An 18,225-nucleotide genomic window follows, 5' to 3' on the forward strand; every position below is an offset into this window, starting at 1 on the left:
TATCACACAACATATATCACACGTCATGTATCACACATCATATATCACACATCATATATCACATATTATGTATCACACATCATATATCACACATCATGTATCACACATCATATATCACACATCATGTATCAAACATCATGTATCACACATCATATATCACACATCATATATCACACACCATGTATCACACATCATATATCACACATCATGTATCACACATCACGTATCACACATCATATATCACACATCATGTATAAAACATCATGTATCACACATCATGTGTCACACATCATGTATCACACATCATGTATCACACATCATGTATCACACATCATATATCACACATCATGTATCACACATCATGTATCAAACATCATGTATCACACATCACGTATCACACATCATGTATCACACGTCATGTATCAAACATCATGTATCACACATCACGTATCACACATCATGTATCACACATCATGTATCACACATCATGTATCACACATCATGTATCACACATCATGTATCACACATCATATATCACACATCATGTATCACACATCATGTAGCACACATCATGTATCACACATCATGTATCACACATCATGTATCACACGTCATGTATCACACATCATGTATCACACATCATGTATCACACATCATGTATCACACATCATGTATCACACATCATGTATCACACATCATATATCACACATCACGTATCACACATCATGTATCAAACATCATGTATCACACATCACGTATCACACATCATGTATCACACATCATGTGTCACACATCATGAATCACACATCATGTATCACACATCATGTATCACACGTCATGTATCAAACATCATGTATCACACGTTATGTATCACACATCATATATCACACATCATGTATCACACATCATGTATCACACGTCATGTATCACACATCATGTATCACACATCATGTATCACACATCATATATCACACATCGAGTATCACACATCATGTATCAAACATCATGTATCACACATCACGTATCAGACATCATGTATCACACATCATGTGTCACACATGATGTATCACACATCATGTATCACACATCATGTATCAAACATCATGTATCACACATCATGTATCAAACATCATGTATCACACGTCATGTATCACACATCATGTATCACACATCATGTATCACACATCATGTATCACACATCATGTATCACACGTCATGTATCACACATCATGTATCACACATCATGTATCACACATCATGTATCACACATCATATATCACACATCATATATCACACATCATGTATCACACATCATGTATCACACATCATGTATCACACATCATGTGTCACACATCATGTATCACACGTCATGTATCACACATCATGTATCACACATCATGTATCACACATCATGTATCACACATCATGTATCACACATCATGTATCACACATCATGTGTCACACATCATGTATCACACGTCATGTATCACACATCATGTATCACACATCATGTATCACACATCATGTATCACACATCATATATCACACATCATATATCACACGTCATGTATCACACATCATGTATCACACATCATGTATCACACATCATGTATCACACATCATATATCACACATCATGTATCAAACATCATGTATCACACATCATATATCACACATCATATATCACACATCATGTATCACACATCATGTGTCACACATCATATATCACACATCATGTATCACACATCATATATCACACATCATATATCACACATCATGTATCACACATCATATATCACACGTCATGTATCACACAACATATATCACACGTCATGTATCACACATCATATATCACACATCATATATCACATATTATGTATCACACATCATGTATCACACATCATATATCACACATCATGTATCACACATCATATATCACACATCATGTATCAAACATCATGTATCACACATCATATATCACACATCATATATCACACATCATGTATCACACATCATATATCACACATCATGTATCACACATCATATATCACACATCATATATCACACATCATGTATCACACATCATATATCAAACGTCATGTATCACACAACATATATCACACGTCATGTATCACACATCATATATCACACATCATGTATCACACATCATGTATCACACATCATGTATCACACATCATATATCACACGTCATGTATCACACATCATGTATCACACATCATGTATCACACATCATGTATCACACGTCATGTATCACACATCATGTATCACACGTCATGTCTCACACATCATATATCACACATCATGTATCACACATCATGTATCACACATCATATATCACACATCATGTATCACACGTCATGTATCACACATCATGTATCACACACCATGTATCACACATCATGTATCACACATCATATATCACACATCATGTATCACACATCATGTATCACACATCATGTATCACACATCATGTATCAAACATCATGTATCACACATCATGTATCACACATCATGTATCACACATCATGTATCACACATCATGTATCACACATCATGTATCACACATCATGTATCACACGTCATGTATCACACATCATATATCACACATCATGTATCACACATCATGTATCAAACATCATGTATCACACATCATGTATCACACATCATGTATCACACGTCATGTATCACACATCATGTATCACACATCACGTATCACACATCATGTATCATACATCATATATCACACATAATGTATCACACATCATGTATCACACATCATGTATCACACATCATGTATCAAACATCATATATCACACATCATGTATCAAACATCATGTATCACACGTCATGTATCACACATCATGTATCACACATCATGTATCACACATCACGTATCACACATCACGTATCACACATCATGTATCACACATCATGTATCACACATCATGTATCACACATCATGTATCACACGTCATGTATCACACATCATGTATCACACATCATGTATCACACATCATGTATCACACATCATATATCACACATCATGTATCACACATCATGTATCACATCATGTATCACACATCATGTATCAAACATCATGTATCACACATCATGTATCACACATCATGTATCACACATCATGTATCACACATCATGTGTCAAACATCATGTATCACACATTATGTATCACACATCATGTATCACACATCATGTATCACACATCATATATCACACATCATATATCACACATCATGTATCACACATCATGTATCACACATCATGTGTCACACATCATATATCACACATCATGTATCACATATCATGTATCAAACATCATGTATCACACATCACGTATCAAACATCATGTATCAAACATCATGTATCACACATCATGTATCACACATCATGTATCACACATCATGTATCACACATCATGTATCACACATCATGTATCAAACATCATGTATCACACATCATGTATCACACATCATGTATCACACATCATGTATCACACATCATGTATACCACATCATGTATCACACATCATATATCACACATCATGTATCACACATCATGTATCACACATCATGTATCACACGTCATGTATCACACATCATGTATCACACGTCATGTATCACACGTCATGTATCACACATCATGTATCACACGTCATGTATCACACGTCATGTATCACACATCATGTATTACACGTCATGTATCACACATCATGTATCACACGTCATGTATCACACATCATGTATCACACATCATATATCACACATCATGTATCACACATCATGTATCACACGTCATGTATCAAACATCATGTATCACACATCACGTATCACACATCATGTATCACACATCATGTATCACACATCATGTATCACACATCATGTATCACACATCATATATCACACATCATGTATCAAACATCATGTATGACACATCATGTATCACACATCATGTATCACACATCATATATCACACATCATGTATCAAACATCATGTATGACACATCATGTATCACACATCATGTAGCACACATCATGTATCACACATCATGTATCACACATCATGTATCACACATCATGTATCACACGTCATGTATCACACATCATGTATCACACATCATGTATCACACATCATGTATCACACATCATGTATCACACATCATGTATCACACATCATGTATCACACATCACGTATCACACATCATATATCACACATCATGTATAAAACATCATGTATCACACATCATGTGTCACACATCATGTATCACACGTCATGTATCACACATCATATATCACACATCATGTATCACACATCATATATCACACATCATGTATCACACATCACGTATCAAACATCATGTATCACACATCACGTATCACACATCATGTATCACACGTCATGTATCAAACATCATGTATCACACATCACGTATCACACATCATGTATCAATAATCATGTATCACACATCATGTATCACACATCATATATCACACATCATGTATCACACATCATGTATCAAACATCATGTATCACACATCATGTATCACACATCATGTATCACACATCATGTATCACACGTCATGTATCACACGTCATGTATCACACATCATGTATCACACATCATGTGTCACACATCATGTATCACACATCATGTATCACACATCATGTGTCACACATCATGTATCACACGTCATGTATCACACATCATGTATCACACATCATGTATCACACATCATGTATCACACATCATATATCACACATCATATATCACACGTCATGTATCACACATCATGTATCACACATCATGTATCACACATCATATATCACACATCATGTATCAAACATCATGTATCACACATCATATATCACACATCATATATCAAACATCATGTATCACACAACATGTATCACACATCATATATCACACATCATGTATCACACATCATATATCACACATCATATATCACACATCATGTATCACACATCATATATCACACGTCATGTATCACACAACATATATCACACGTCATGTATCACACATCATATATCACACATCATGTATCACACATCATATATCACACATCATGTATCAAACATCATGTATCACACATCATATATCACACATCATATATCACACATCATGTATCACACATCATATATCACACATCATGTATCACACATCATATATCACACATCATATATCACACATCATGTATCACACATCATATATCAAACGTCATGTATCACACAACATATATCACACGTCATGTATCACACATCATATATCACACATCATGTATCACACATCATGTATCACACATCATGTATCACACATCTTATATCACACATCATGTATCACACATCATGTATCACACATCATGTATCACACATCATGTATCACACGTCATGTATCACACATCATGTATCAAACGTCATGTCTCACACATCATATATCACACATCATGTATCACACATCATATATCACACATCATGTATCAAACATCATGTATCACACATCATGTATCACACATCATGTGTCACACATCATGTATCACACGTCATGTATCACACATCATGTATCACACATCATGTATCACACGTCATGTATCACACATCATGTATCACACATCATGTGTCATACATCATATATCACACATCATGTATCACACATCATGTATCACACATCATGTATCACACATCATGTATCACACATCATGTGTCATACATCATATATCACACATCATGTATCACACATCATGTATCACACATCATGTATCACACATCATGTATCACACATCATGTATCACACATCATGTATCACACATCATGTATCACACATTATGTATCACACATCATATATCACACATCATGTATCAGATATCATGTAGCACACATCATGTATCACACATCATGTATCACACATCATGTATCACACATCATGTATCACACGTCATGTATCACACATCATGTATCACACATCATGTATCACACATCATGTATCACACATCATGTATCACACATCACGTATCACACATCATATATCACACATCATGTATAAAACATCATGTATCACACATCATGTGTCACACATCATGTATCACACGTCATGTATCACACATCATATATCACACATCATGTATCACACATCATATATCACACATCATGTATCACACATCATGTATCAAACATCATGTATCACACATCACGTATCACACATCATGTATCACACGTCATGTATCAAACATCATGTATCACACATCATGTATCACACATCATGTATCACACATCATGTATCACACATCATGTATCACACATCATGTATCACACATCATATATCGCACATCATGTATCACACATCATGTAGCACACATCATGTATCACACATCATGTATCACACATCATGTATCACACGTCATGTATCACACATCATGTATCACACATCATGTATCACACATCATGTATCACACATCATGTATCACACATCATGTATCACATATCATGTATCACACATCATGTATCAAACATCATGTATCACACATCACGTATCACACATCATGTATCACACATCATGTGTCACACATCATGTATCACACATCATGTATCACACGTCATGTATCACACATCATGTATCACACATCATGTATCACACATCATATATCACACATCATGTATCACACATCATGTGTCACACATCATGTATCACACGTCATGTATCACACATCATGTATCACACATCATGTATCACACATCATATATCACACATCATGTATCACACATCATGTATCAAACATCATGTATCACACATCACGTATCACACATCATGTATCACACATCATGTGTCACACATCATGTATCACACATCATGTATCACACGTCATGTATCACACATCATGTATCACACATCATGTATCACACATCATATATCACACATCATGTATCAAACATCATGTATCACACATCACGTATCAAACATCATGTATCACACATCACGTATCAAACATCATGTATCAAACATCATGTATCACACATCATGTATCACACATCATGTATCACACATCATGTATCACACATCATGTATCACACATCATGTATCAAACATCATGTATCACACATCATGTATCACACATCATGTATCACACATCATGTATCACACATCATGTATACCACATCATGTATCACACATCATATATCACACATCATGTATCACACATCATGTATCACACATCATGTATCACACGTCATGTATCACACATCATGTATCACACGTCATGTATCACACGTCATGTATCACACATCATGTATCACACGTCATGTATCACACGTCATGTATCACACATCATGTATTACACGTCATGTATCACACATCATGTATCACACGTCATGTATCACACATCATGTATCACACATCATATATCACACATCATGTATCACACATCATGTATCACACGTCATGTATCAAACATCATGTATCACACATCACGTATCACACATCATGTATCACACATCATGTATCACACATCATGTATCACACATCATGTATCACACATCATATATCACACATCATGTATCAAACATCATGTATGACACATCATGTATCACACATCATGTATCACACATCATATATCACACATCATGTATCAAACATCATGTATGACACATCATGTATCACACATCATGTAGCACACATCATGTATCACACATCATGTATCACACATCATGTATCACACATCATGTATCACACGTCATGTATCACACATCATGTATCACACATCATGTATCACACATCATGTATCACACATCATGTATCACACATCATGTATCACACACCATGTATCACACATCACGTATCACACATCATATATCACACATCATGTATAAAACATCATGTATCACACATCATGTGTCACACATCATGTATCACACGTCATGTATCACACATCATATATCACACATCATGTATCACACATCATATATCACACATCATGTATCACACATCACGTATCAAACATCATGTATCACACATCACGTATCACACATCATGTATCACACGTCATGTATCAAACATCATGTATCACACATCACGTATCACACATCATGTATCACACATCATGTATCACACATCATGTATCACACATCATGTATCACACATCATGTATCACACATCATGTAGCACACATCATGTATCACACATCATGTATCACACATCATGTATCACACGTCATGTATCACACATCATGTATCACATCATGTATCACACATCATGTATCACACATCATGTATCACACATCATGTATCACACATCATTTATCACACATCATGTATCACACATCATGTATCAAACATCATGTATCACACATCACGTATCACACATCATGTATCACACATCATGTGTCACACATCATGTATCACACATCATGTATCACACGTCATGTATCACACATCATGTATCACACATCATGTATCACACATCATATATCACACATCATGTATCACACATCATGTGTCACACATCATGTATCACACGTCATGTATCACACATCATGTATCACACATCATGTATCACACATCATATATCACACATCATGTATCACACATCATGTATCAAACATCATGTATCACACATCACGTATCACACATCATGTATCACACATCATGTGTCACACATCATGTATCACACATCATGTATCACACGTCAAATATCACACATCATGTATCACACATCATATATCACACATCATGTATCACACATCATGTATCACACATCATGTATCACACATCATGTGTCACACATCATGTATCACACGTCATGTATCACACATCATGTATCACACATCATGTGTCATACATCATATATCACACATCATGTATCACACATCATGTATCACACATCATGTATCACACATCATGTATCACACATCATGTGTCATACATCATATATCACACATCATGTATCACACATCATGTATCACACATCATGTATCACACATCATGTATCACACATCATGTATCACACATCATGTATCACACATCATGTATCACACATTATGTATCACACATCATATATCACACATCATGTATCAGATATCATGTAGCACACATCATGTATCACACATCATGTATCACACATCATGTATCACACATCATGTATCACACGTCATGTATCACACATCATGTATCACACATCATGTATCACACATCATGTATCACACATCATGTATCACACATCACGTATCACACATCATATATCACACATCATGTATAAAACATCATGTATCACACATCATGTGTCACACATCATGTATCACACGTCATGTATCACACATCATATATCACACATCATGTATCACACATCATATATCACACATCATGTATCACACATCATGTATCAAACATCATGTATCACACATCACGTATCACACATCATGTATCACACGTCATGTATCAAACATCATGTATCACACATCATGTATCACACATCATGTATCACACATCATGTATCACACATCATGTATCACACATCATGTATCACACATCATATATCGCACATCATGTATCACACATCATGTAGCACACATCATGTATCACACATCATGTATCACACATCATGTATCACACGTCATGTATCACACATCATGTATCACACATCATGTATCACACATCATGTATCACACATCATGTATCACACATCATGTATCACATATCATGTATCACACATCATGTATCAAACATCATGTATCACACATCACGTATCACACATCATGTATCACACATCATGTGTCACACATCATGTATCACACATCATGTATCACACGTCATGTATCACACATCATGTATCACACATCATGTATCACACATCATATATCACACATCATGTATCACACATCATGTGTCACACATCATGTATCACACGTCATGTATCACACATCATGTATCACACATCATGTATCACACATCATATATCACACATCATGTATCACACATCATGTATCAAACATCATGTATCACACATCACGTATCACACATCATGTATCACACATCATGTGTCACACATCATGTATCACACATCATGTATCACACGTCATGTATCACACATCATGTATCACACATCATGTATCACACATCATATATCACACATCATGTATCAAACATCATGTATCACACATCATGTATCACACATCATGTGTCACACATCATGTATCACACGTCATGTATCACACATCATGTATCACACATCATGTGTCATACATCATATATCACACATCATATATCACACATCATGTATCACACATCATGTATCAAAATCGTGTATCACACAACATGTGTCACACATCATGTATCACTCATCATGTATCACACATCATACATCACACATCATGTATCACACATCATGTATCACACATCATATATCACACATCATATATCACACATCATGTGTCACAAATCATGTATCACACATCATATATCACAAATCATGTATCACATATCATGTATCACACGTCATGTATCAATAATCATGTATCACACATCATGTATCACACATCATATATCACACATCATGTATCACACATCATGTATCAAACATCATGTATCACACATCATGTATCACACATCATGTATCACACATCATGTATCACACGTCATGTATCACACGTCATGTATCACACATCATGTATCACACATCATGTGTCACACATCATGTATCACACATCATGTATCACACATCATGTGTCACACATCATGTATCACACGTCATGTATCACACATCATGTATCACACATCATGTATCACACATCATGTATCACACATCATATATCACACATCATATATCACACGTCATGTATCACACATCATGTATCACACATCATGTATCACACATCATATATCACACATCATGTATCAAACATCATGTATCACACATCATATATCACACATCATATATCAAACATCATGTATCACACAACATGTATCACACATCATATATCACACATCATGTATCACACATCATATATCACACATCATATATCACACATCATGTATCACACATCATATATCACACGTCATGTATCACACAACATATATCACACGTCATGTATCACACATCATATATCACACATCATGTATCACACATCATATATCACACATCATGTATCAAACATCATGTATCACACATCATATATCACACATCATATATCACACATCATGTATCACACATCATATATCACACATCATGTATCACACATCATATATCACACATCATATATCACACATCATGTATCACACATCATATATCAAACGTCATGTATCACACAACATATATCACACGTCATGTATCACACATCATATATCACACATCATGTATCACACATCATGTATCACACATCATGTATCACACATCTTATATCACACATCATGTATCACACATCATGTATCACACATCATGTATCACACATCATGTATCACACGTCATGTATCACACATCATGTATCAAACGTCATGTCTCACACATCATATATCACACATCATGTATCACACATCATATATCACACATCATGTATCAAACATCATGTATCACACATCATGTATCACACATCATGTGTCACACATCATGTATCACACGTCATGTATCACACATCATGTATCACACATCATGTGTCATACATCATATATCACACATCATGTATAACACATCATGTATACCACATCATGTATCACACATCATATATAACACATCATGTATCACACATCATGTATCACACATCATGTATCACACATCATGTATCACACATCATGTATCACACATCATGTATCACACATCATGTGTCACACATCATGTATCACAAGTCATGTATCAAACATCATGTATCACACATCATGTATCACACATCATGTATCACACATCATGTATAACACATTATGTATACCACATCATGTATCACACATCATATATAACACATCATGTATCACACATCATGTATCACACATCATGTATCACACATCATGTATCACACATCATGTATCACACATCATGTATACCACATCATGTATCACACATCATATATCACACATCATGTATCACACATCATGTATCACACATCATGTATCACACGTCATGTATCACACATCATGTATCACACGTCATGTATCACACATCATTTATCACACGTCATGTATCACACGTCATGTATCACACATCATGTATCACACGTCATGTATCACACATCATGTATCACACGTCATGTATCACACATCATGTATCACACATCATATATCACACATCATGTATCACACATCATATATCACACATCATATATCACACATCATGTATCACACATCATATATCAAACGTCATGTATCACACAACATATATCACACGTCATGTATCACACATCATATATCACACATCATGTATCACACATCATGTATCACACATCATGTATCACACATCTTATATCACACATCATGTATCACACATCATGTATCACACATCATGTATCACACATCATGTATCACACGTCATGTATCACACATCATGTATCAAACGTCATGTCTCACACATCATATATCACACATCATGTATCACACATCATATATCACACATCATGTATCAAACATCATGTATCACACATCATGTATCACACATCATGTGTCACACATCATGTATCACACGTCATGTATCACACATCATGTATCACACATCATGTGTCATACATCATATATCACACATCATATATCACACATCATGTATCACACATCATGTATCAAACATCGTGTATCACACAACATGTGTCACACATCATGTATCACTCATCGTGTATCACACATCATATATCACACATCATGTATCACACATCATGTATCACACATCATATATCACACATCATATATCACACATCATGTGTCACACATCATGTATCACACATCATATATCACAAATCATGTATCACATATCATGTATCACACGTCATGTATCACAAATCATGTATCACACATCATGTATCACACATCATATATCACACATCATGTATCACACATCATGTATCAAACATCATGTATCACACATCATGTATCACACATCATGTATCACACATCATGTATCACACGTCATGTATCACACGTCATGTATCACACATCATGTATCACACATCATGTGTCACACATCATGTATCACACATCATGTATCACACATCATGTGTCACACATCATGTATCACACGTCATGTATCACACATCATGTATCACACATCATGTATCACACATCATGTATCACACATCATATATCACACATCATATATCACACGTCATGTATCACACATCATGTATCACACATCATGTATCACACATCATATATCACACATCATGTATCAAACATCATGTATCACACATCATGTATCACACATCATGTATCACATATCATGTATCACACATCATGTATCACACATCATGTATCACACGTCATGTAACACACATCATGTATCACACGTCATGTATCACACATCATGTATCACACGTCATGTATCACACATCATGTATCACACATCATGTATCACACATCACGTATCACACATCACGTATCACACATCATGTATCACACATCATGTATCACACATCATGTATCACACATCATGTATCACACGTCATGTATCACACATCATGTATCACACATCATATATCACACATCATGTATCACACATCATGTATCACATCATTTATCACACATCATGTATCAAACATCATGTATAACACATCATGTATACCACATCATGTATCACACATCATATATAACACATCATGTATCACACATCATGTATCACACATCATATATCACACATCATATATCACACATCATGTATCACACGTCATGTATCACACATCATGTATCACACAACATATATCACACGTCATGTATCACACATCATATATCACACATCATGTATCACACATCATGTATCACACATCATGTATCACACATCATATATCACACATCATGTATCACACATCATGTATCACACATCATGTATCACACATCATGTATCACACGTCATGTATCACACATCATGTATCACACGTCATGTCTCACACATCATATATCACACATCATGTATCACACATCATGTATCACACATCATGTATCACACATCATGTATCACACATCATGTATCACACGTCATGTATCACACATCATGTATCACACATCATGTATCACACATCATGTATCACACATCATATATCACACATCATGTATCACACATCATGTATCACACATCATGTATCACACATCATGTATCAAACATCATGTATCACACATCATGTATCACACATCATGTATCACACATCATGTATCACACATCATGTATCACACATCATGTATCACACGTCATGTATCACACATCATGTATCACACATCATGTATCACACATCATGTATCACACATCATGTATCACACGTCATGTATCACACATCATGTATCACACGTCATGTATCACACATCATGTATCACACATCATGTATCACACATCACGTATCACACATCACGTATCACACATCATGTATCACACATCATGTATCACACATCATGTATCACACATCATGTATCACACGTCATGTATCACACATCATGTATCACACATCATGTATCACACATCATGTATCACACATCATATATCACACATCATGTATCACACATCATGTATCACATCATTTATCACACATCATGTATCAAACATCATGTATCACACATCATGTATCACACATCATGTATCACACATCATGTATCACACATCATGTGTCAAACATCATGTATCACACATCATGTACACACATCATGTATCACACATCATGTGTCACACATCATATATCACACATCATGTATCACACATCATGTATCACACATCATGTATCACACATCACGTATCACACATCATGTATCAAACATCATGTATCACACATCATGTATCACACATCATGTATCACACATCATGTATCACACATCATGTATCAAACATCATGTATCACACATCATGTATCACACATCATGTATCACACATCATGTATAACACATCATGTATACCACATCATGTATCACACATCATATATAACACATCATGTATCACACATCATGTATCACACATCATGTATCACACATCATGTATCACACATCATGTATCACACATCATGTATACCACATCATGTATCACACATCATATATCACACATCATGTATCACACATCATGTATCACACATCATGTATCACACGTCATGTATCACACATCATGTATCACACGTCATGTATCACACATCATGTATCACACGTCATGTATCACACGTCATGTATCACACATCATGTATCACACGTCATGTATCACACATCATGTATCACACGTCATGTATCACACATCATGTATCACACATCATATATCACACATCATGTATCACACATCATGTATCACACGTCATGTATCAAACATCATGTATCACACATCACGTATCACACATCATGTATCACACATCATGTATCACACATCATGTATCACACATCATATATCACACATCATGTATCACACATCATATATCACACATCATGTATCACACATCATGTATCACACATCATGTATCACACGTCATGTATCAAACATCATGTATCACACATCATGTATCACACGTCGTGTATCAAACATCATGTATCACACATCACGTATCACACATCATGTATCACACATCATGTATCAAACATCATGTATCACACATCACGTATCACACATCATGTATCACACATCATGTATCACACATCATGTATCAAACATCATGTATCACACATCATATATCACACATCATGTATCACACATCATGTATCACACGTCATGTATGTACATCATGTATGACACATCATGTATCACACATCATGTATCACACATCATGTATCAAACATCATGTATTTCACATCACGTATCACACATCATGTATCACACATCATGTATCAAACATCATGTATCACACATCACGTATCACACGTCATGTATCACACATCATGTATCACACATCATGTATCACACATCATGTATCACACGTCATGTATCACACATCATGTATCACACGTCATGTATCACACATCATGTATCACACATCATATATCACAAATCATGTATCACACATCATGTATCACACATCATGTATCACACATAGTGTATCACACATCATGTATCACACATCATGTATCACACATCATGTATCACACGTCATGTATCACACATCATGTATCACACATCATATATCACACATCATGTATCACACATCATGTATCACACGTCATGTATCAAACATCATGTATGACACATCATGTATCACACATCATGTATCACACGTCATGTATCAAACATCATGTATCACACATCACGTATCACACATCATGTATCACACATCATGTATCAAACATCATATATCACACATCATATATCACACATCATGTATCACACATCATGTATCACACGTCATGTATCAAACATCATGTATCACACATCACGTATCACACATCATGTATCACACATCATGTATCAAACATCATGTATCACACATCACGTATCACACATCATGTATCACACATCATGTATCAAACATCATGTATCACACATCACGTATCACACATCATGTATCACACATCATGTATCAAACATCATGTATGACACATCATGTATCACACATCATGTAGCACACATCATGTATCACACATCATGTATCACACATCATGTATCACACATCATGTATCACACGTCATGTATCACACATCATGTACCACACATCATGTATCACACATCATGTATCACACATCATGTATCAAACATCATGTATCACACGTTATGTATCACACGTCCTGTATCACACATCATGTATCACACATCATATATCACACGTCATGTATCACACATCATGTATCACACATCATATATCACACATCATATATCACACATCATGTATCACACATCATATATCACACATCATGTATCACACGTCATGTATCACACATCATGTATCACACATCATGTATCAAACATCATGTATCACACGTCATGTATCACACATCATATATCACACGTCATGTATCACACATCATGTATCACACATCATATATCACACATCATATATCACACATCATGTGTCACACATCATGTATCACACATCATATATCACACATCATGTGTCACACATCATGTATCACACATCATATATCACACATCATATATCACACATCATGTATCACACATCATGTACAGGTATCACACATCACGTATCACACGTCATGTATCACACATCATGTATCACACATCATATATCACACGTCATGTATCACACGTCATGTATCACACGTCATGTATCACACGTCATGTATCACACATCATGTATCACACATCATGTATCTCACATCATGTATCACACGTCCTGTATCACACGTCATGTATCACACGTCATGTATCACACATCATATATCACACGTCATGTATCACACATCATGTATCACACATCATGTGTCACACATCATGTATCACACATCATGCATCACACATCATATATCACACATGTATCACACATCATGTATCACACATCATGTATCACACATCATGTATCACACGTCATGTATCACACGTCATGTATCACACATCATGTATCACACGTCATGTATCACACATCATGTATCACACATCATGTATCACATATCATGTATCACACATCATGTATCACACGTCCTGTATCACACATCATATATCACACATCATGTATCACACATCATATATCACACATCATATATCACACATCATGTATCACACATCATGTGTCACACATCATGTATCACACATCATGCATCACACATCATATATCACACATCATATATCACACATCATGTATCACACATCATGTATCACACATCATGTATCACACATGTGTCACACATCATGTATCACACATCATGTATCACACATCATGTATCACACATCATGTATCACACATCACGTATCACACATCACGTATCACACATCATGTATCACACATCACGTATCACACATCATATATCACACATCATGTATCACACATCATGTATCACACATCATGTATCACACATCATGTATCAAACATCATGTATCACACATCATATATCACACATGTATCACACATCATGTATCACACATCATGTATCACACATC

This window comes from Nerophis ophidion, linkage group LG28 (assembly GCF_033978795.1).
Source record: "Nerophis ophidion isolate RoL-2023_Sa linkage group LG28, RoL_Noph_v1.0, whole genome shotgun sequence".
NCBI classification, from domain to species: domain Eukaryota; kingdom Metazoa; phylum Chordata; class Actinopteri; order Syngnathiformes; family Syngnathidae; genus Nerophis; species Nerophis ophidion.